The sequence below is a fragment of the Kogia breviceps genome, chromosome 10, assembly GCF_026419965.1.
Source record: "Kogia breviceps isolate mKogBre1 chromosome 10, mKogBre1 haplotype 1, whole genome shotgun sequence".
Taxonomy (NCBI): domain Eukaryota; kingdom Metazoa; phylum Chordata; class Mammalia; order Artiodactyla; family Physeteridae; genus Kogia; species Kogia breviceps.
Window position 1 is genome coordinate 69,513,509 of NC_081319.1, and position 22,753 is coordinate 69,536,261.

Consider the following 22,753-nt stretch of genomic DNA (forward strand, 5'->3'; position numbering starts at 1 on the left):
GAGACACAGCGACCAAGATGACCAGGAGGAGGCCTGGAGATTATATAAGGGGCCCGGATATAGACTGGAAATAGGGGACAAGAAATTGTGTCTTGACAGGACACGTTCCTCCACCCAGGCCCTGCTCTTTCCATGAACCTCTGCTGGTCTGCTTTCCCTACCTGGCCATGGCCAGGCCAGGTGGTTTGACAGGTCTGGCAGATGCGGCCACCATGCCCTACTGACACCTCTGTGCCAGCAGCTGCTCCATGGCCCCTCCCTGGCCAGTAGGTAGGGATCTGAGCATGTAGTCAGGCATGGGGAAGATGTTCCCAGCATCCTCAGAATTGGCAGCTCAGATTCCATTCTAGAGAAACAGCTCAAAGCCAGGGAGAAAATGGAAGCTGGGGTGGTCTGGGAGGAACAAGCGATGCCTCCCCTTTACTTCTTACCGAATAAAATGAGGTCTCTGGCCATAGGTGAGGAGAAGGCCTCTGAGCCCTGAGGATGAGTGAAACTTGGCATCTCATTTTTTTTTCTGGGCTACTCTGGTCTGCACGCAGGCTGGTGTTTCATGGCGGGGCCAGGAATTCATGCTTATGAACAGGATGATTTCCATAAGCTGTGTGTTCCTCACTGCATCATACTTGTTTTCCTGTGGATCCCAGTCCTGGTGAGACCCAGCAGCCACCCGCTGGGCTGCAGAGCAGGGTAGCTTCCTGTGGGGCCCCTCGAAGCCTGCACTGCTCCTTTCCCTTCCTCCACTCCTGAGCTATAATTAAGTTCCTATATGAAACCATATCCCTCAGCTGACACACACTTGTAACCACAGTCCTGGTCTGCAGCTCCTCTGGGGTGACTCCAGGGGCTGGTGTCTCAGCCTCCAGACAGTCTTGGGTAGGTCTGAGTAGGTGGTGGGAACCCACCAGGAGAGGCGTGGGTCCAGTGAGGCAGGAGCAGGCCTTGCCCAAGAGGCAGGAAGTGGGGAGTCAAGGGGGAGATGAAGGGCTGGTGAGCAGCCAGAGTACAGGGCACACAGAAGTGGACGCCAGGACAAGCAGCCTTGCAGGGCAGGAGGGCATGGACAGGGCCGAGGTTCTGAGTCACCAAGCCACGAGGCAGAATGTGATCAATCTCTTTTATTTTATACTCTGCATATTTCTGTAGCATTGTAAAATTGAGATATACTTCCCATAATGTAAAATTCACCACTTTAAAGTATACACTTTAGTGGTTTTTGGTAGATTTACTGTGTTGTACAATCATTGCCACTATCTAATTCCATAACATTTCCATCACCCCCAAACAAACCCTGTACCTATTAGTACTTAGTCCTAATAACCATCTTCCCCTCATTGATTCCTTGGCAACCACTAATCTACTATTCTTCTCTGTGGATTTCCCTATTTTGGACATTTCCTATAAATGGAATCATACAATATGTGGTCTTTTGTATCTGGCTTCTTTCACTTAACGTAATGTTTTCAAGGTGCATCCACACTGTAACATGTAGTGGTACTTCATTCCTCTTTATGGCTGAATAATATTCCTTTGTATCATTTGGGTTGTTTCCATTTTTTTGGCTTCTATGGACACTCATTTACAGACTTTTGTGTAGACATATGCTTTAAGTTCTTTTGGGATTATACATAGGAGTAGAATTGCAGGGTCATGGTAACTTTCTGTTTAATATTTTGAGGAACTACCAAACTGTTTTCCAAAGTACCTGCATCATGCCCTTACTCACTTATTGTTTGTTTGTTATGTTTATTGGCTATTTATTTTTAATTATAAAACATATATAACATAAAATTTGCCATTTTAACCTTTTTTTGTTTGTTTTTTGTTTTTTGTTGTTGTTGTTTGTTTGTTTTAAGAAGATGTTGGGTGTAGGAGCTTATTAATTTATTTATTTTTGCTGTGTTGGGGCTTCGTTTCTGCGCGAAGGCTTTCTCCAGTTGTGGTGAGCAGGGGCCACTGTTCATCGCGGTGCGCGGGCCTCTCACTGCCGTGGCCCCTCTTGTTGCGGAGCACAGGCTCTGGACGCGCAGGCTCAGTAATTGTGGCTCACGGGCTTAGTTGCTCCGCGGCATGCGGGATCCTCCCAGACCAGGGCTGGAACCCGTGTCCCCTGCATTAGCAGGCAGATTCTCAACCACTGCGCCACCAGGGAAGCCCAACCATTTTTTAATGTACATTTCAGTGGCATTAAGTACCCTCACATTGTACAGCCATCACCACATCCATCTCCAGAACGTTTTTTCATCTTGCAAAAATGGGAATTCCCTGACGGTCCAGTGGTTAGGACTCTGTGCTTTCAATGCCAGGGGCCTGGGTTCAGTCCCTGGTTGGGGAACTAAGATCCTGCAAGCTACATGGCACAGCCAAAAAAAGAAGAGAAAAAAAAAAAAAGACTATCTTGCAAAAATGAAACTGTACCCATGCTTGCTTCGGCAGCACATACACTAAAATTGGAATTATACAGAGAAGATAAGCATGGCCTCTGCGCAAGGATGACACGCAAATCCATGAAGCGTTCCATATTTTTAAGATGATACAAATGGAGAGATATAACATGTTCTTGGATTGGACGAATCAACATTGTGAAAATGACTATACTACCCAAAGCAATCTACAGATTCAGTGCAATCCCTATGAAACTAACAATGGCATTTTTCACAGAACTAGAACAAAAAATTTCAGAATTTGTATGGAAACACAAAAGACCCAAATAGCCAAAACAATCTTGAGAAAGAAAAACGGAGCTGGAGGAATCAGGCTCCCTGACTTCAGACTATACTACAAAGCTACAGTAGTCAAGACAGTGTGGGGCTGGCACAAGGGCGGAAATATAGATCAATGGAACGGGATAGAAAGCCCAGAGATGGACCCACACACATATGGTCACTTTATCTTTGATAAAAGAGGCAAGAATATACAATAGAGGAAGGACAGCCTCTTCAATAAGTGGTGCTGGGAAAATTGAACAGCTATATGCAAAAGAATGAAATTAGCACACTCCCTAACACCATACCCAAACATAAACTGGAAATGGATTAAAGACCTAAATGTAAGGCCAGACACTATAAAACTCTTAGAGGAAAGCATAGGCAGAACACTGTATGACATAAATCACAGCAAGATCCTTTTTGACCCACCTCCTAGAGAAATGGAAATAAAAACAAAAATAAACAAATGGGACCTAATGAAACTTAAAAGCTTTTGCACAGCAAAGGAAACCATAAACAAGACGAGAGGACAGCCCTCAGAATGGGAGAAAATATTTGCAAATGAAGCAACTGGCTGGGGATTGGTCTCCAAAATATACAAGCAGCTCATGCAGCTCAATATCAAAAAAACAACCCAATCCAAAGATGAGCAGGGGACCTGGATAGACATTTCTCTAAAGAAGATATACAGATTGCCAGCAAACACATGAGGGGATGCTTGACATCACTGATCATTGGAGAGATGCAAATCAAAACTACAATGAGGTGTCACACCTCACACCTGTCAGAATGGCCATCATCAAAAAATCTGCAAACAATAAATGCTAGAGAGGATGTGGAGAAAAGGGAACCCTCTTTCACTGTTAGTGGGAATGTAAATTGATGCGGCAACTATGGAGAACAGTATGGTGGTTCCTTAAAAATCTAAAAATAGAACTACCTTATGACCCAGCAATCCCACTACTGGGCATATACCCTGAGAAAACCATAATTCAGAAAGAGTCATGTACCACAGTGTTCATTGCAGCACTATTTACGGTGGCAGGGTCATGGAAACAACCTAAGTGTCCATCAACAGATGAATGGATGAAGAAGATGTGGCACATATATACAATGGAATATTACTCAGCCTAAAAAGAAATGATATTGAGTTATTTGTAGTGAGGTGGATGGACCAAGAGTCTGTCATTCAGAGTGAAGTAAGTCAGAAAGAGAAAAACAAATACCGTATGCTAACGCATATATATGGAATCTAAAAAAAAAATTGGTTCTGAAGAACCTAGGGGCAGGACAGGAATAAAGACGCAGACGTAGAGAATGGACTTGAGGACACAGGGAGGGGAAAGGGTAAGCTGGGATGAAGTGATAGAGTGGCACTGACATATATACTCTACCAAATGTAAAGTAGATAGCTAATGGGAAGCAGCCGCATAGCACAGGGAGATCAGCTTGGTGCTTTGTGAACACCTAGAGGGGTGGGATAGGGAGGGTGGGAGGGAGATGCAAGAGGGAAGGGATATGGGGATATATGTATACGTATAGCTGATTCACTTTATTATACAACAGAAACTAACACAACATTGTAAAGCAATTATACTCCAATAAAGGTGTTAAAAATATATCAAAAAAGATAAAAGGTGAAAGTTACTTAGGTCAGTTCCTTATACCTTTAACCACTTCAGTGAAGTGGTTCAATATATTTGTTGTACACAATTGATTCTTTTATCATATTCTGTCTCTCATCCTGGGATTCCCATACAGCCATTAAAAAAAAATTATATATTAAGGTTTACTCTTTGTGTTGTACATTTAAATGGGGTTTGAAAAAGGCATAATGCCATGGATCCAGAGTTACAGTTTCATACATTTAGTTCCATTACCTTAAAAATTCCCTTGTGCTTCAATTATTCAACACCCTCCCACCCCTTGTTTCTAGTTTTACCTTTTTCAGAATGTCATATAATTGGAATCATACAATGTGTAGCCTTTGCAGATGAGAAATTCCTTAACTTAGTGATATGCATTTAAGATTCTTCCATGTCTCTTCATGGCTGACAGCTCATTTTTTAAAAATTACTGAACAATATTCTTTTATGTGGGTATGTGCCACATTTTGTGTATCCATTTACCTCTTAAGGATATCTTGGTTGCTTCCTGTTTTGGGCCGTTGTGAATGGAGCTGCAATGAACATTCACAAGAAGGTTTTTATCTGGACATAAGTTTTCAAGTCTAGGTAAACCTAGATAGACACATGACTGTGGATCATATGATAAGATGATTTTTAATTTTGTAAGAAACTGACAGGCTGTCTTCCTAAGTGGCTGTATCATCTGCATTTTTACCAGAAAGAAGTAAGAGTTCGTTCCTGTTGTTCCACATCTCACCAGCATTTGGCTGTTAATGTTTTGTGTTTTAGACATTCTAAATATGTTTAGTAGTATCTTGCTGTTGTCTTAGTTTGCAGTTCCCTGTTGAGCATTTTCTCGTATGATTATTTGACATACGTAAATCTTTGGTCTGTTCAGATCTTATGCTCATTTTTCAAGTGGCTTATATATTGTTCAGTTTTAAATATTTTTTGTGTATTGTTGATATAAATCCTTAGTCAGATATGTATTTTGCAGATGTTTCTACCAGTCTGTGGCTTGCCTTTTCTTTCTCTTCACTGAGTCTTTTACAGAGCAGAAGTTTTTTTAATTTAGTAAAGTCTAGTTCATCAAATTTTTTTTCATGGATTGTGCTCTTGATATTATATTTAAAATCTCATCACCTCACCCCAGGAGATGGTGATTTTCTCCTGTTTTACATTTTAGTTTATGTTACATTTTAAGTTAACTTTTGCATAAGGTCTATGCTTTTATATGTATATATGTATACATATATGTATGTATATGTGTATATGTGTGTGTGTGTGTGTATATATATATATATATATATATATATATATATATATATATATATATATATATAGTTCCAGGCACCATTTGTTGAAAAGACTATTTTGTCCATTGAATTGACTTTGCTTCTTTCTCAAAAGAACTGTTGACTATGTTAGTATTGGTCTATTTCAGGACTTCTTACATTGTTACATTGATACATGTATCTGTTCTTTGCCAACACAACACTGTCTTGATTTCTATGTTGTAATAAATATTGAAATCACACAAAAAAGGGAAAAAAAAGAAATTCTGTACCCTAATTAATAATTCTCCATTCCCCACCCCACCCCCAGGCCCCTGGCAACCACCATTCTACCTTCTGTCTCTATGAATTTGACTACTCTAAATCCATCATAGGAGTGGAATCATACAGTATTTGTCCTTTTGTGACTCGCTTATGTCACTTATAATGTCTTCAGGGTTCACCCATGTTGTAGCATGTGTCAGAATTTTGTTCCTTTTTAAGGCCGAATAATATTCCATTGTGTGTATATACCACATCTTGTTTATCCATTCATCTGTTGATGATTCATCCATCTGTTGCTTTCCCCTTTTGGCTTTTGTGAATGTACTGCTATAAACATGGATGTACAAATATCTGTTCACATCCCCTTGTTCAGTTTTTTTGGGTACATACCCAGAAGTAGAATTGCTGGGTTGTATGATAATTCTATTTTTAATTTTTTAAGGAACCACCATACTGTTTTCCATAGCGGCTGCACCATTTTACATTCCCACAAGCAGTGTACAAAGGTACCCACGCCCTCCCTCTTGATTGATAGCTCAGTTGAATACAGAATCAGAATTTTGAGGTCACTGTTCCATGTTTCAATATGAATAATGAAGTTAGTTGGAATCTAAGTCCTTTGTAAGTAATCTGTTTTTTCTTCTCTGAAAGGTGTAAGAATATTCTTGGAGTTCAGATATATCACCAGGATATATCTAGATATTTGTCTTCTTTCCTTAATTTCTGCAGAGCCCTTAATTTCTAAAGACAAGTCTTGGAATCTCCAGGAAATCTTCTATTTGTTTTCCTTCATTGTCTCTATCCTCTGCTTCTAGGACTTATTAGACAGACTTTGGACTTTTGGACTTACTGCTTCATTGCTAGTGTGTAGAAATAGGATTAAATTTTATATATTCATCTTGTATACTTCAACCTTGCTGAACTTATTTATTAGTTCTAATAGGGTTTTTTTAGTGGATTTCTTAGGATTTTCTGTGTATAAGACCATGACTTCTGCTAATAGAGATAGTTTTACTTTTTCCTTTCCAATCAAATAACTTTTATTTCTTTTTCTCACCTAATTGCCCTGGCTAGAATCTCCAGTACAGCCTTGATAGAAGTGGTGAAAGTGGACATCCTTGTCTTGTTCCTGATCTTAGGAGGAAAGCTTTTCCTTAGGAGCTGCTTATTTTTGAATTGAGAATTCTTGTCGTGCTACAAAATTCAGAGGTGTTCCCTCTTTCCCTCCCCCATCTCTCAGCCACCCAGCCCCCGGTGGAGGCAGCCCCCTTAGCCACTCTCGTTTATGAGCATGTATCTCTTTCCTGTTATGACATTATTACTTTCCAGGCAGATGACTATCTGCTGTGCTCGCTGGTCTGCCTCTCGCTTCTCGTAGTGTGTCTTGTCCATCTGGCATCCAGTGCGCCTGGAGCTTCCTCATTCTTTTTCACTGCCCCCTCCTCTCTTTTATGTGTGTGCCACCCCCCTATTTATTGATGGGCATACAGGTGATTTCCAGTCTTTTGCTGAGTGAATAACCTTCAGATGTATCATTTTGCACACAGATATAACAAACAGATTGATAAGGATACAATGCGACAGATGCTGTGGTGGAGATGTGTGTGGGAAAACTGCCGGGAGGGAAGGAACTGCTAAAGGAAGCCTTTAGCCCTCTTCTAAAGGCTTTCAGAGGAGGCTGGTTAATGGAGCCTTAAGAAAGGCTCAGGGTGAGCTTTTGGCATCTGGGGTGGGCCTCGCAGGCTGGGCAGAATTGCAGCAAGCTGAGATGGTATAGGAAGCACAAGTGTGAGTAAAGGAGCAGCAGCTCAGATGTGATTGGGGTAATCAAGAGTATTGTTTATCTATTGCTTCATAACAAATTACCCCAAAACTTAGTGGCGTAAAACAACATTTATAATCTGGCAGTGTCTGTGGGTCAGGAGGCAGTTACACAAGGGCCTGAATATTAGGAGGCAGGTGTTTTGCAAGCCGTTTTAGAAGGCTGTCTCCAATAGCAAGTTGCAGTGAGGATGGGATTGACTTGGAGCCGGCTGGAGGTGGGGTGGAGCCATTAATATAGGTAATCTTACATGCTTGGCTGGGAGGTTGGGGTTGATGTGAGAACATGGGAGCCACAGAAGGCCTCTGAGCAGGAGAATAATGTGATAGGCATTATCTAGGACAGTTAATCTGCTAGGATTATACCAGACGTGTCAAAATGGAGAGTGATACACAGGCAGAGACTTAGATTAGGAGAGGTCTGTATTAACTGAAGTGAAAAGTTTCTGGCCTTTAGTAACAGTTGCTACGCATGGAGCACCTTCTCTGTACCATGTACTTTGGCTGTGTTTTCTCAACTCTTCTGTCTTAGAAACGACCACAGAAAGAACGTATTACTGATGTATATTGTTTGCAGGTGAGAAAACTAAGCCTCCAAGAGGTTAAGAAACTCACATATGGTGCACAACTAGTAAGTTGCAAAGTGGCCCTCAGGTCTGCCTGGCCTTGAGGACCGTGCCTTTGTGTGGCAGCGTGAGTGGAAAGGTGGGGATGACTGTGGAGACACAGCCTTGGCCCTTCCCTGGATGCTGAAGGGAGACGGAGGAGTCTGATAGGTTGATTTTTTGAACCTAGGTGGCCAGGACAAAGCTGACACTGTAACAGGAGGAAAAGAGGCCAGTGGGTCGCTGCTGTGGTGGGGGAAGGTGAGTCATCCTGGAACACTGGGTGCTTGTTGGCAGGGTCCTTCCCAATTATAGGGGATCGTAAATAGTTCCCAGACTTGGTGTATGAAGATGTGCTTTTGGCCAAAAAGGGCTCTAAAAGTGGGAGCTTCTTGGTCAGAGGGTTCTGTGAGGAGGTTGTTTGTTTGAACACTGGGTTTTCGTGTTCCCTCAGCAGTCTGAGTGGGGCCTCTGCCACATTCTGCTGGTCAGAGCAGTCCCGGGACCAGCCCTGATTCAAGGAGGCAGGAGTAGCAAGGACAGCCATCTTTTTTTTTTTTTTTTTTTTTTTTTGCGATACGCGGGCCTCTCACTGTTGTGGCCTCTCCCGTTGCGGAGCACAGGCTCCGGACGCGCAGGCTCAGCGGCCATGGCTCACGGGCCCAGCCGCTCCGCGGCATGTGGGATCTTCCCGGACCGGGGCACGAACCCGAAGGACAGCCATCTTTAACCCACTAAGGGCCAGTGATGGAGAGCATGGATTCGAACTCACAGCTGTGTGACTCAGACCCAGGGTTCTTTCTGCTTCCGACTCCTTGGGGCCTGTAGAGCTTGCTGGCTCACGTGTGTTGTTGAAGGGAACTAATTTTTATTTTGGCCTCACAGAGCAGAAGTTGCACTAGTCACCTCTTTTTCACAGGTTAGCCTCCAAGGTCACCATGCCTGAGAGAACCTTCCAAAATTGGCTTTGTCTGGGGGATCTGCTGGCTGTCCCCCAGGCTCTTTGGCACTGATTGCCGAACACGCCTGGAATTTCCCCGCTGAGTTTCCCCTCCTGAACTTAGTGCTGGCCTGTGGGATCCCTGCAGTGCTGCAGCCGGATGTGCAGACGGGCCCCATTGCAAGTTGTCCCAGGTGGTGTCTAGTCCAGTGATTCCCAGGCAAAACTCAGCTGGAAGATTCACCAGGGAATTTTGGAAGAAAGGTAGTTTCCTGGGCCTTGTCTCAGGCCTCTCGAATTAGAATTTCCAAGAATGAACTCCAGGAATCTGCGTTTTTAAGCTCCCCATTGACCTGAGGGGGCAGCCTGGTTGGAGAACCACTGACTTCTCAGAAAGATGCCTTTGAAGTGACTGATCAGAGTTCAAGTGGGGCCTGAGAATGACTGTTGTGAGGGCCTCACGCCTCACAACCAGGCAGTGACTCCTGAAAGCCTCCAGGTTTCTGACTGCATCTGCCCAAAGGATGCTCTTTTGCATTTTTTAAAAGTTTATTTTATTTATTTATTTTTAGCTGCATTGGGTCTTCATTGCTACGTCCGGACTTTCTCTAGTTGCGGCGAGTGGGGGCTGCTCTTCGTTGCGGTGCACGGGCTTCTCGTTGCGGTAGTTTCTCTTGTTGCGGAGCACGGGCTCTAGGCGCACAGGCTTCAGTAGTTGTGGCTCACAGGCTCAGTAGTTGTGGTGCGTGGGCTTAGTTGCTGCATGGCATGTGGGATCTTCCTGAACCAGGGATCAAACCCATGTCCCCTGCATTGGCAGGCGGATTCTTAACCACTGCACCACCAGGGAAGTCCCCATATTTGGTTTTAAAAGAGAGAGCAAGAGTGAGAGTGAGAGCGAGAGCGAGAGAAAGAGAGAGGGAGAGAAAGAGAAAGTGTGTGTGTGTGTGTGTGTGTGTGTGTGTGTGTGTGTGTGTAATTTTGAATGAATCAAAATGTAAGGATACTGATAAATTTTGCCAAATTCCAGAAAGTTACCCTAAATTACCCTGTCTCAGCAGTATGTGAGAGTTTCTGACTCCCTGTTCCCTTGAATCTGAGTTAACGTATAAAGGAAGTCCTGTGGTTTTCTGAAATCTTACACTCTCTGACCTGGGAACCAGTTAGTTTGGAGTTGATGCTCACATTTCCCTTTCCTTGGGCCACCGGGATCCTGAGTGTTGGGTGAGACGGTGGTGTCTGGGAGCTCTGACTTCCTCATTCCTCACTGTGGCCCTGTGGTATTGCATCATTTCCTGTCTCCCTTAGGCCACGTGGCATTCTCTGGCCACTTGCCCTGTCACGTGTGGAGGTGTTGGGGAGTGAGTAAAGTTGGGTTGGTCAGGTGTATGTAAGAACACGTTGGTTCGGGCTTCCCTGGTGGCACAGTGGTTAAGAATCCGCCTGCCAATGCAGGGGACACAGGTTTGAGCCCTGGTCTGGGAAGATCCCACATGCCGCAGAGCAACTAAGCCCCTGTGCCACAACTACTGAGCCTGCGCTCTAGAGCCTGCGAGCCACAACTACTGAGCCTGTGTGCCACAATTACTGAAGCCCACACACCTAGAGCCCATGCACCGCAATAAGAGAAGCCACCGCAATGAGAAGCCCGTGCACCACAGCAAAGAGTAACCCCCGTTCGCCACAACTAGAGAAAGCCTGCACAGAGCAACAAAGACACAATGCAGCCAAAAGTAAAATAAATAAATTTTAAAAAAAGAAGATGTTGGTTCCAGCTGCTGATTTACATGCCTTCTGACGTCATCAAGAGAGATGTCACTCTGGAAGTTGCATGTCTTCAGAAGTAGAAATGAAGAAACGCTTCCAGGAAGCCCGACGCAATCAGCCCAACCCTCTGGAGGTTGTGGGTACCCACGTAGCTGGTAAATGCTGCCTGAGTCACCACTGGCCACGGTCCCTGCTCCTGTCCACACAGTTCCTGTCTTGGAGGACCTGCCCAAGACAGTGGCCAGGGACGTGGTGTAGGTCTCACCAGGTCATGGTGGCAGCCTCTTGTCTCTGGTTTTACAGCAGTTCTTTTCTCCAAAGATGAGTTGTGGCGTCTGCCTGTTTTTTGGATAAGTCTGTGGATTGTACACTTGGGATTTGAAGGAAGAGCTGGATGGCCAAGGCAGAGCTTTTAGGTAGCAGAGCTGTATCCCTGTGTGGAGTCAGTTAAGGCTCTCCAGCAACAGCAGGCTGGTTATCCTTTTATTCATCTCTCATGGTTTTCGTGTCACATTCTCCTTGGAGTTTGGTCCAAACCTTCTTCCACTCACCCCCATCCCTCTCAAGAAGATGCTGCCTCTTGTCACTGTGGAGATCACAAGCATTACAGATGCCGTAACTTCTTTCCTTGCATCTCAGAGATCTCTCATGTTTGGGCCCTCACTTACTTGTTTATTTTATTATTACTATTATTACCAAGTGCCTGCTTTGTGCCTAGTACCTTATTAGACTCTGGAAAGATGCAGCAGAAAGAGATTGGCCTTGCCCTCTAGGGGATGAAACATCTCTTTTCTCCCTTCCTCTCTGACTGTGCCTTTGCTGCCCTGGTTCCTCTTCCTCTTTCCCCTGCCTGAATGTGAGCGTCTGGGGGCTCCTGCCCCTTCTCTGCCAGACCTGCTCTTCCCACAGTCCCCACCTTAATGGGAGCATCCCCACGCCCCTGGTCACCTGATGGGCACCCTTCATGTCTCTTTTAATCAGTCACCAGATCTTGTCAATTCTTCTTCCTTAATATCTTTCCTGCTTTTTGCCTTAAAGTCTGATGACACTAGTGCTACCCCAGCTTGTGGTAGTTATTTACCTCATATTTTCAACCTTTCTGTGTCATCACGTTTTAGGAGTTTCTTTCATGAACAGAACATGGCTGGGTTTAAAATTTTAAGTCAGATCTGAAAATCTGTCTTAAATAAGTTTAATTTATTTACATGTTGGGGTTTGACTTAAATATATTATCATGTTTTTGAGTCCTTTTCCATATACTTCCCTTTTTTGCCTGTTTTTCTCCTTTCCTGCCTTCTGTTAGATTGATTATTCTTTATTCTCGTTACTGGTCTGAAAATTATACACCTTATTTCTGTTCTTACTCCTACATTTTCTCTTCTTACCCCCCATCTTTTTACTTTGGAGAAAACATGAAAATGATATAGTGAACATCTGTATTCTTTTTACTTGCATTTACTGCATTTCTCTCTTTATCTCTATATACTTTTGTTTAGAACCATTCGAAAGCAAGTGTGGACTTGTTTTTCTTTTTCTTCCTCAGGATTTGGTGTGCTACTTCTATCAAGAGACTCACTTAAAATTTTTTTTTCTATTTTGGAATAATTTTAGATAAATTTAGATTTAGAGAGTTTCTGTACACCTTTACTCAGCGCTCCCTAATATTAACATCTTACATTTAATTCTTTTTTAAATTTTGGGAAATTCTCAGTCATTCTCTTTGGTTCCCTCCCATTTTCTGTATTCTAGCCTCCCGGAATTCCTCTTAGACATCTGTTGACCGTTCTACCATCCAGGTCTCTTATATGTTTTTTCTGTGCTGCTTTATCTCTTTAACCATCTAAATCTTCTCATTTTGTTAGCCCTTTCAAATTTTATTATTCCTGATTCTTGGGATGCTTCCTCCCTTTTTGTGTCTGATGCTGTCCCTCTTGGTGGTTTATTTCCGTGTGGTTTGTAACTTTGGGTTGTGAGCTCATCTTCAGGAAGGACTGTCATGGGCAACTTTTGTGTCTTGGGGTGTGAAAGTATCCCTAAGAGCAGTTTGCATCTGGTGGGGCCGTATGGTTAAAGGTCCTGGCTCAGTTTTTATGCTCATTTCTCAGTTTGGCACCCCTTCACCACTCTCTTAGTGTAAAATCAGATTCGTATCCATGGGTGGGGCTAGCTTAGTAGTTGAGTTTCTTATGGGTGACCTTCACCCTTCCACAGAGCCTTGGAGAAATGGCCAGCTCCTTATTGCTTTCCTGTACTGGGCAGCCCTTTGAGGTTCTCATGTTGATATCTGGGCTCAAAGCCACAGCCAGACATTATAACTACTTCATGTGTGGGTTCAAAAGTCCACAGGTCATTCTGGTGTCAGTCCCACTTATTGTTCATGTTTCCCTTTTTCTTGTCATTTCTGGCACATGGGGTATTTTTCTTTCAAATTTGGCTGTATGTTTAAGGATATCATTTGTCTTATCTAGTATTTCTATGACTGTGACCATAGTGGGAAGGGGAAGCTCTTTCACATTAATTCAGTCCATTATATTGCTGAAAGTTCAAGTCCAAATCCTTAGCATAGTGTATGCAGCCCTTTGCGATCCAGCCCCCATCTACCTCTCCTGTGTAAACTTAGCTTTTAAATTTTACACTTCAGCAAACTGAACTATTTGCACACCACAAACTGTAATGTTTAAAAGCTCAAGTTTTAGAGTCCAACTGTTCGGTTTGGAACCTGTCTTCATCCTTTCATAACTTGTGATCTTGGACAAGGTACTTACCCTCTCTGTGCCTCAGTTTTCTCCTCTGTAAAGTGGCAGCATCTGGCATATAGTAAACCTAATCCCTGTTAGCTCTGTCTGTGGCTGCTGTCTCCAGGAGGCCACACCCTCAGGCCTCTGCACCTTTGCACATGCTTGTTCCTCCCAGGAAGTGCCCTTGACTGCCTTCCTTAATCCCTCTGGACAGAATGGCTTTTGCTCTTTCTGTGCTTGGTGTCTCTTAGTTTACGTTTCCTTTCCTTCCCAGATGCCGGGACCCCTGAGAACAGGGCCTTGTTTTTCTTGGTGCTTGAAGCTCCTGGCATTCTCCCTGTCACTTGATGGCTGCTCATTGTGGCCTTTTGAGTTGAATTGCTTTGAATTTCTCTGGTTGAGTAGAGGCAAGGGCTTGGGAGTGGTATGAGACCTAGATGCAGGAAAAGAGAGCAGGAAAAAATTTTTTTGGCACGTTTTGTACCAAGTTGATGGAAATGTGGCTGGGACACAAGGTAGCAATTCTCAGTCTAGGTGAGGGTGCCAGAGACTTAAAGCAAGCTAGTGGCCAGAAAAAGCCACTAAAGCCTGCAAATTAAAGTAGTTTCCGGCCTTAAGAATGCATGTCCCACTTTCCATCCCCAAACTCAGCTTCTCTGAGTGCCAGGCAGAGGAATACAAACTAATTATAATCCCTAGTGGCCCTGAGAACCTATAATTTTAGAATAAGGCTGCATTTCTGAAAGGGAAAGTTGCTCTCAGAGTAGATGATTCTACGTGCCCGGGGCCTCGAAGGAGACCAGGGTGTGAAAGTTCAGTAGCCAGCTGTTCAGAACTAAGTGTCACCCACGCGCACGCCTGTGCAGTTAAGGTTTCTGCCCCACTGAGATTTCAGCAGCCAAAAGAGGCAGATTGGATAGGCCTGGGCAGAGCTAAATGGCCTGTGCCATCCCTCCTCAGCTCTACCTGAATTCTCTGGACTCTTGGGATTCTATCACAGGAATAGTCTCAGAAGAGAAGGGAAGTTGATCTTTGAAGATCCCCAGGGGGTGCCCGTCAGACAGTAGTCTGGTGGGAGTGGTGAACAATGACAGCACTGACTCTCAGTCCCCTTGGCTGGGATTTCAGGACTCATTTCAACTCAGAGGTAGGCACAGGGCCTGGGGTGGCGGACAGCTTGGGCCAGTACACACGGTTCCCAATAGTTCTTTCCTGACGACTCTGGGTGTTCACTACTGTGCTGGGTGCTACTGCTGAAGATAACAAAATAGTCCCTCTCCTCAGCGAGGAGAGCTTGCTGTCTAGTTGGAGAGAATTCCTAGTGCACAGGAAGCTGCAGCCTGTTGCCCAAGACAGTAATTCCGTGTGATGCTGCTATGTGCAGATGTGCCCCTTCGACAGCCTGGTGCTTTTGCTCAAAAGGAGCTCTTCTTTTTCTGAGGTTTGACCATCAGTTTATTTTTTTCTTGGATGGTTTGCGAGCACCGTTAAAGACTGGTCCGAGATTATTAGGACCACCTTTTTTTTGTTACTGAGGATGGCCCCAAGTGTGTCTTTAAGAACTCCTCCTGGACTTCTCTGGTGGCGCAGTGGTTAAGAATTCGCCTGCCAATGCAGGGGACACGGGTTTGAGCCCAGGTCCGGGAAGATCCCACATGCTGCAGAACAACTAAGCCCATGCACCACAACTACTGAGCGTGCACTCTAGAGCCCACGAGCCACAACTACGGAAGCCTGCACACCTAGAGCCTGTGTTCCCCAACAAGAGAAGCCACCACAGTGAGAAGCCCACACACCACAACAAAGAGTAGCCCCACTCACCACCACTGGAGAAAGCCCATGCACAGCAACGAAGACCCAATACAGCCATAAATAAATAAATAAATAAATTTATTTTTTAAAATAAATAAATAAGTGGGGAAAAGAAAGAACTCCTCCTCTCTTCCATGCCTTTAAATAATGACAGGTTTACAGTGTCACTTGCTGATCTCCAAGGTCTTATGTTCTAGGGGCAGATCACCAGCTTGCCGCTTTTGAGGCATCAAGATTTTTTCTGTGGGCTCTTGGATCATTTCTTTGCCTTTTCTAGTCTGTTGCCATTTTTCTAGAAGAGTGATTGCTAAATCAGGCTTTCTGGGAGTGGGTTTTGGAATCTGCTATTGAAGATTGGAGGAAAATTGAGCAAAGTGAGATCTGAAACAGTTATGGATGGATTTATGGATGGGGACTCCAAGTGGCTTAGGTGATCTTTAGTCTCAGGCAGTTGTGGAATCTCCACTAGGTTGTAAAGGGCCCAAGTTCCTTCCAGTTCCCTGCTTTGTTATTCTTAGGGTGTGGCTGTTGTTCTTATTGTCCTAAATGGTTGCCATGGATCCAGCTATCACACCCACATTCTAGGCAGCAGAATAGAGAAGGGAGGATGATGTCCCCACGGCCCAAGGCTACTTCAAAGAAGTCTTCTGCATCTTCCATTTTCTGTGACTCGGGAGGTTATTTAATATGTCAGAGCCACAGTTACCTCAATTTTTAATTAATTAATTTATTTACTTATTTTTGGCTGCATTGGGTCTTTGTTGCTGTACGTGGACTTTCTCTAGTTGTGGTGAGCGAGGGCTTCTCTTCATTGCAGTGCACGGGCTTCTCACTGAAGTTGTTTTTCTTGTTGCAGAGCATGGTCCCTAGGCACATGGGCTTAGTAGTTGTGGCTCGTGGGCTCTAGAGCACAGGCTCAGTAGTTGTGGTGCACAGGCTTAATTGCTCTGCGGCATGTGGCATCTTCCCGGACCAGTGCTCAAGTCCATGTCCCCTGCATTGGCAGGCGGATTCTTAACCACCGCACCACCAGGGAAGTCCCACCTCATTTGTTATTTATTTATTTATTTATTTATTTATTTTTGGCTGCGTTGGGTCTTAGTTGCAGCACAGGGGATCTTTCCTTGTGGCACGCGGGCTTCTCTCTAGTTGTGGCATGTGGACTTCTCTCTAGTTGTGGTGTGGGCTCCAGAGTGTGTGGGCTCTTTAGTTGTGGTGCGTGGGCTTAATTGCCCTGCAGCATGTGGGATCTTAGTTCCCTGACCAGGGATCGAACCCACATCCCCTGCACTGGAAGGCAGATTCTTAACCACTGGACCACCAGGGAAGTCCCATCCTCATTTGTAAAATGGGCATGATAATACTTACATCAGGAGGATGAGGATTAGAGAGAATGGTACAGAGTATGTGGCACTGTGCCCAGCCCCCAGTGAGTGCTCTCTAAATAGTGACTATTGCCAGAGGACACTTGAACTCCGTTCCCTTTCCCTTCTTTCCCCATCATCTCTCCAAGGTTTCCACCTGCCCCTCATCTTCCCCTTGCCTTTCCTCCAGCACCCTTTGCCCTCTCTTTCTACCCTGCCTTCCCCCCACGTCCCCTCTCTTGTCTGCCCCTCATTTTCCCGCTTCCTCTCCTGCTGCCATCGCTTATCATCTTCATCCTCTACTTCTCCACCTTGTACTACCTCTTCCTTGTATTCTTTTGTCCTTCCATCTTCCTGATGTCCATAATTAATGGAAACTTATCATTATATTACAAGGACCAGAGGTTAGAGGTGGTGACTGGCCTTTGAACTGCAAGTCAGCAGTGAGTAATTTAAGAAAACCAAGTTTAATTGGTTTATTCATTAATTCACTAGGAATTACATTTGGCAGCCAGTAAGCAGAGACCAGAAATAGCAGTGGCTTAAACCACTAGAAGTTTATTCTCTGTTAGGTTTTTAAAAGAAATCTGGGGCAGACAATCTAGGTATGGTCTCTCTGCTTTGCCATGCTTAGTGCATGGATTTCAATCCCGGGGTTGCATATGGTCTACGATGGCTGCTGGAGCTCCAGCCATCATGTCAAGTTTCCAGGAAGATATGGGGAGAAGATAAAAAGGACATATGCTAACTGTCTCCCCCTTAAGGAGCTTTGCTGGAGGTCCCACCTACTAGCTCCCACTTCCCTTCATTTGCCTCCCATAGCTGAAAGAGAGGCTGAGAAGTCTTTTAGATGTGGACACATTGCCAACTGAAATATAATTGGTATTTTGTAACTAAGGGAGAAGAAGAGAGTAGATATTGCATAAACAATTTGCAAGGTCCGCCACCATTTCAGCATTAATTGAGCACCTCCTGTCTGCTAGTTATTAGGACCAGTCAAGGAGTCCCCATTCCAGAGGGGAGACATAGATAAGCAAACAGATACAGTACTGAGTAAGGGTAAGTGGGGCAGAATGGAGGAGGGCATGAGGAAGCACGCCTCACCCCCCAGCCAGTGGGCACCCGAGCAGCCTCCGGAATTTATCACACCAGTGTTCTGCCCTGATGTTCAGTTCTCCTGTGCCCTCTCCTCTGCTCTCTCCCTTTTATCGTGATCATCATTGTTGTTTTTGTGGTTTTGCCCCTTCATTCTAACCCCAGCAATAGTCCCCCAGAACCTGAGGAAGTGGGAGCAGTTGGCAGCTTAGTGGGAGTCTCTGGGATGGGTGCCACGTGTTTGAAGAGCCAAGTTCCAGGCCCATAGACAGTTAGAGACTGTGGCAAGAGTGCAGCCTGTTCCTGGACACGCCATGGCACTGCCAGGAGATACTGCTCCAGGAATGGGGTTGTCATTGGGAGGGATGTTTCTGACCAGGCACCTGGCATCAGCTACACTGTGCTGTCCCAACTGTACCAACGTGAACCTTTGAGAGTAGTAAAATCCTTCTCCTGTAAGATAGATCCTGTAAAATAGGTATGAATATTTTATGTACATTGATTAATCAGGAATCTCAGGATGCTGTAGTTAATTGTATGTAGAGAAAATACAACTTCTGTTTACTGTAAAATTTCTGTACCATTAAACATTGATATTCCTTCTTGGAACTAAAAGGGAATTTTAGGAATAATTTATAGAATCCATAGTGTCTTTGATTTCAATATCAAAAATACCTTTTGCCCTCTCTCCTCTTCCACTCCTTGCCCTTTGGGAAGTCAGGGAGGCAGCGTGGAGCTTGCTGCAGAGGTTTTTTTTAAAGGCATATCCCAGCCTTAAAGATTTAATCTTTCAGGGAAGGCTGAAGGATTAAAAGGTTTTTAGTTCTGACCCAGGACACTCCTTATGAGTTTGGACTGTGACCCTGGGCAAGTTACTTAACCCTCCTGTCCTTGGTTTCCTTCTCTATCAAACTGTAGTCCTGATTATTATAAGGATTAAGAGGCACGTGGAAAGCACTTGGTATATGTCAGTTATTTTCGCTGCTTTTTCCCACTGTGGTTAGACTGACAGGTTGGGGCCAGAATGTGGGATGCCTTGGATGCCGCATTTAAAGAGTTGGAATTTTATTCTTTGGGCACAAGAGAGCTGCAGAGATTTGTAGGCAGGGGTGTGACAGATCACGTCTGGGCTTAGGAATGTCACTAGCAGGAGTAGGGAGGTTGGACTGGAGCAAGAGAGTGTCTAGAGGCAGGTCCAGGTGAGAGGTGGGCAGGGCCTGAGCCAGAATAGCAGCAAAGTCAGGGGAAGGGGACAGTGGATGGTTGAAAAGTCAGTGGTGGGGAGGGACCCGACGGTGCTGGTGTTTCAGCCTGTGTGACTAGGAGATGGTGTTCCATTGATGGCACAGGGAGCATTGGAGGAGTCGCAGGTGGAAGGTGGCAGGAGAGGAAAGAAGCACGTGGTGATCAGCTCCGCAAACACAAACTGAGCACATGCCACCTGCCAGGCACTCCGCTGGGCACAAGGGTCAGGGATGCCTGAGGCCCGACACAGAGATCACCGATTGTATTTTGGATGCATTAGGAGGCCCTACGAGGCCTCCGTGGGGTGTTGAGACTGTCAGTAGGAGAGCAGCCCACGACAGAGGTGGAAGATGCAGTCGCAGTGTGCGAAAACCCCAGTGGGTGGTTTGTGTGGTGAGAAGGGAAGCCAGCCAAGGACAAACCCAGGGAAGGGTGTGTGTAAGGGAGGTTTCAGGGGTGGGTAAAGTAAAAGCAAGCAGCAGAGGGCAGAGCGCCTGGAGGAGAGGGCTTCAAGAAGGTGGTGGCAGTGCTCTTGCACTGTGAGATGGAGGCAAAGGGCCTCTTAGATTGGTGGGCAAGAGGAGGTCGTGGGGAGCCTTGGAGAGGCAAAGGCAACTTCTCACTGGTGGTTGTTATACTCTGTATAGTACGCAACAGTTTGCCCTGAGCATTCATTGTCATGCCCTTTGCCTAGCCTGTCAGGCAGGGGTGTGGCCCCATTTTATGGCTGAGAAGCTGAAGTGAAGCCCAGCCGACTCACCTGACCCCACTGGGCAGGGTGGGGGTTGTTTGCTTCCTAAAGGAGGGGCTTCCTCAAGGACACCACGGACCTGGCCAGGTAAGGCAGGGGGCTGACAGTACTTGGTCGAAACCACCCACCTTGCCAAGTGGCCCAAATGGGTCTAGGCCTGGGAGTGGCCTGGCTTCCCCGCCTCCAGACAAATATGCAAACCCAAGGTTGGGAGAAGCAACTAGAGGGAGAAAGCAGAAGGACAAGGACCTCCAAGGAGCTGCTCTCTTCCTGGCTCCATGCAGCACAAGGCCAGAAACAACCATGTGCTGGACATGGGGAGAAAGACTGCAGCAACCTGTCTGCAGGGGCCTGTCTGTCTGTCCATCTCATCTCCAGGGCTGCCCATTCTGAAGCCTCACCCTTGACTTTGAGGAGTCACAGGCCCTTCCGGGTCAACCAACAAACTCCTGCAGCCAGGTGACAGTATGGTGGATTCTGCTGTTGCCTTCCTGCCTTCTGTTTGGGTGGATCCTGGGTTGGGGTCTCATTCTTGAAGTTAGACTCATTGAAGCTATCCCCTCATCCCCCACTGTCCCCCCAAGATCCAAATAATCCAAGTACCAAATGAACCAAGTACTGTCATCCAAGTGCCAAACACCTCCCTGACCTACCCTCTTCCTTTCTCATCTGAATTACTCCAAAGTCTCTCAGAGGCCCCCGGCTTCCATTCTTTGCCCCCTCCCCAGTCTGCAGCCAGACCACAAATCTGGTCACATCTACTTCCAGGCTTAGGACTCTTCAAAAAGTCCCTGCTACCATAAAAACAAACGCAGACTCTTGGTTGTGCTATCCAAGGCCCTTCCTGATTTTACTTCTCGCAAAGGTTCACGTTGTTACAAGCTTCCAGGGACAGCAGTGTAGCTGATGCCAGGTGCCTGGTCAGAAACATCCCTCCCAATGACAACCCCATTCCTGGAGCAGTATCTCCTGGCAGTGCCACGGCGTGTCCAGGAACAGGCTGCACTCCTGCCACCAGTCTCTAACTGTCTATGGGCCTGGAACTTGGCTCTTCAAACACATGGCTCCCATCCCAGAGACTCCCACTAAGCTGCCAACTGTTCCCACTTCCTCAGGTTCTGGGGGACTCTTATTTTTTTTTTTTTTGCTGTACGCAGGCCTCTCATCGTTGTGGCCTCTCCTGTTGCGGAGCACAGGCTCCAGACACGCAGGCTCAGCGGCCATGGTTCACGGGCCCAGCCGCTCCGCAGCATGTGGGATTTTCCCGGACCGGGTCACGAACCCGTGTCCCCTGCATCGGCAGGCGGACTCTCAACCACTGTGCCACCAGGGAAGCCCCTGGGGGACTCTTGCTGGGGTTAGAATGAAGGGGCAAAAGGCCATATACTTAGGATTCCATTTGTGTGACATCCTGGAAAAGGCAAAACTACAGGAAGAGAGAACAGAACAGGAGTTAATGATAAATGATGTGGGCAGGTTTACTACAAAGGAGTGGCACAAGGGAATGTCATTGTCTTTAGGGGGTGATGGCACAGTTCTTTATCTGGATTATGGCAGTGGTTAATCACTATGAGTTTGCCAAAACCCATAGAACTGCACACCAGAAAGGGTAAATTTTAGTGTCTGGAAATTTAAAAATAAAAAATTTTAATTTCACTTTAAGAATAACTTTTAAATATTCAATATTTGTGGTACTATCCTTAAATCATTAAATGATTTTTTTTTCATTTTATGTTAATGTTTTCTCATTAACATTTTCTATTATCAAATATCTATATCAGGTAGAGATAATTTTTACATGTTAATAAAATATGTAATCCTGTCACATTATATTGTTCCTAGTAATAATAAATTATGAATGCATTTACTATTATATATTTTTATTTTCTTTTATAGTAAAACCTCTGAAACTTTTTCACAGAAAAATAGTTCAGTTTATTATGCTCTCTCATTCTTATTTTAAAACGCATAAATAAAGTGTTACAAAAGTTATAGAGTAATTTACAATTTTGGGAATTCCCGGGAAATTCTATTCCTCATTCCCGAATCCTGAAAGTTAATAACTGTCGGGAATTTGTTGGTTTTTTGTTTTGTTTTGTTTTGCGGTACGCAGGGCTCCCGCTGTTGTGGCCTCTCCCGTTGTGGAGCACAGGCTCCGGACGTGCAGGCCCAGCGGCCATGGCCCACGGCCCAGCCGCTCCGCGGCATGTGGGATCCTCCCGGACCAGGGCATGAACCCGTGTCCCCTGCATCGGCAGGCGGATTCTCAACCACTGCACCACCAGGGAAGCCCACTGTCGGGAATTTGGAAGCACCAAAGTCTTGACACTTTCCCAGGCAGCCTTTGCTATGATCCCCCGTGTCACCCTTCCTCCTCCCTCCAGCCAGAGAGCCTCATTCAATTAAAAAAATCGTTTATGGGATTGATTTGGGAACTATGTACAACTGTCCCACAGGGGAGATGCCAAAAGGAGGAAGACAGAGACTGCCCTTGAAGTGGGCGAGGGTACAGATAACTGGGTGATGGAGGCCACACAAGAGGGGGCCACTTCGGAGGAAGAAATATTTACAACTTGGGAGAAGCAGGGATGATTCTGGAGTAGGTGTTATGGCACTTCTTTCAGCCTGACCAGCAGGTTGGGAAAGGCAGTCCCAGGGAAGGCCAAGGAGAGCCAGGCAAGTCAGCTGAGAACACAGAGCCCATCTGGGAATGGCGAGCT

General features: G+C 45.4%; 1 protein-coding gene and 1 non-coding gene across 11 annotated transcripts in view; both read left to right on the plus strand.

Moving 5' to 3' along the window:
* Positions 1-22,753, plus strand: part of PPARD (peroxisome proliferator activated receptor delta) — an 83,507-nt gene that overhangs the window by 18,490 nt on the left and 42,264 nt on the right. The window contains exon 3 of one of the 10 annotated variants that reach the window (XM_059076398.2): positions 8,512-8,582. The exons of the other annotated variants lie outside the window; for them this stretch is intronic. The gene's annotated coding sequence lies outside the window, so the exon portion shown is untranslated. The remainder of the gene's footprint in view (positions 1-8,511; positions 8,583-22,753) is intronic. 10 annotated transcript variants of the gene reach the window in all.
* Positions 2,421-2,527, plus strand: LOC131764738 (U6 spliceosomal RNA). The gene has a single exon (XR_009337939.1). It is a non-coding gene; the product is annotated as a U6 spliceosomal RNA (small nuclear RNA).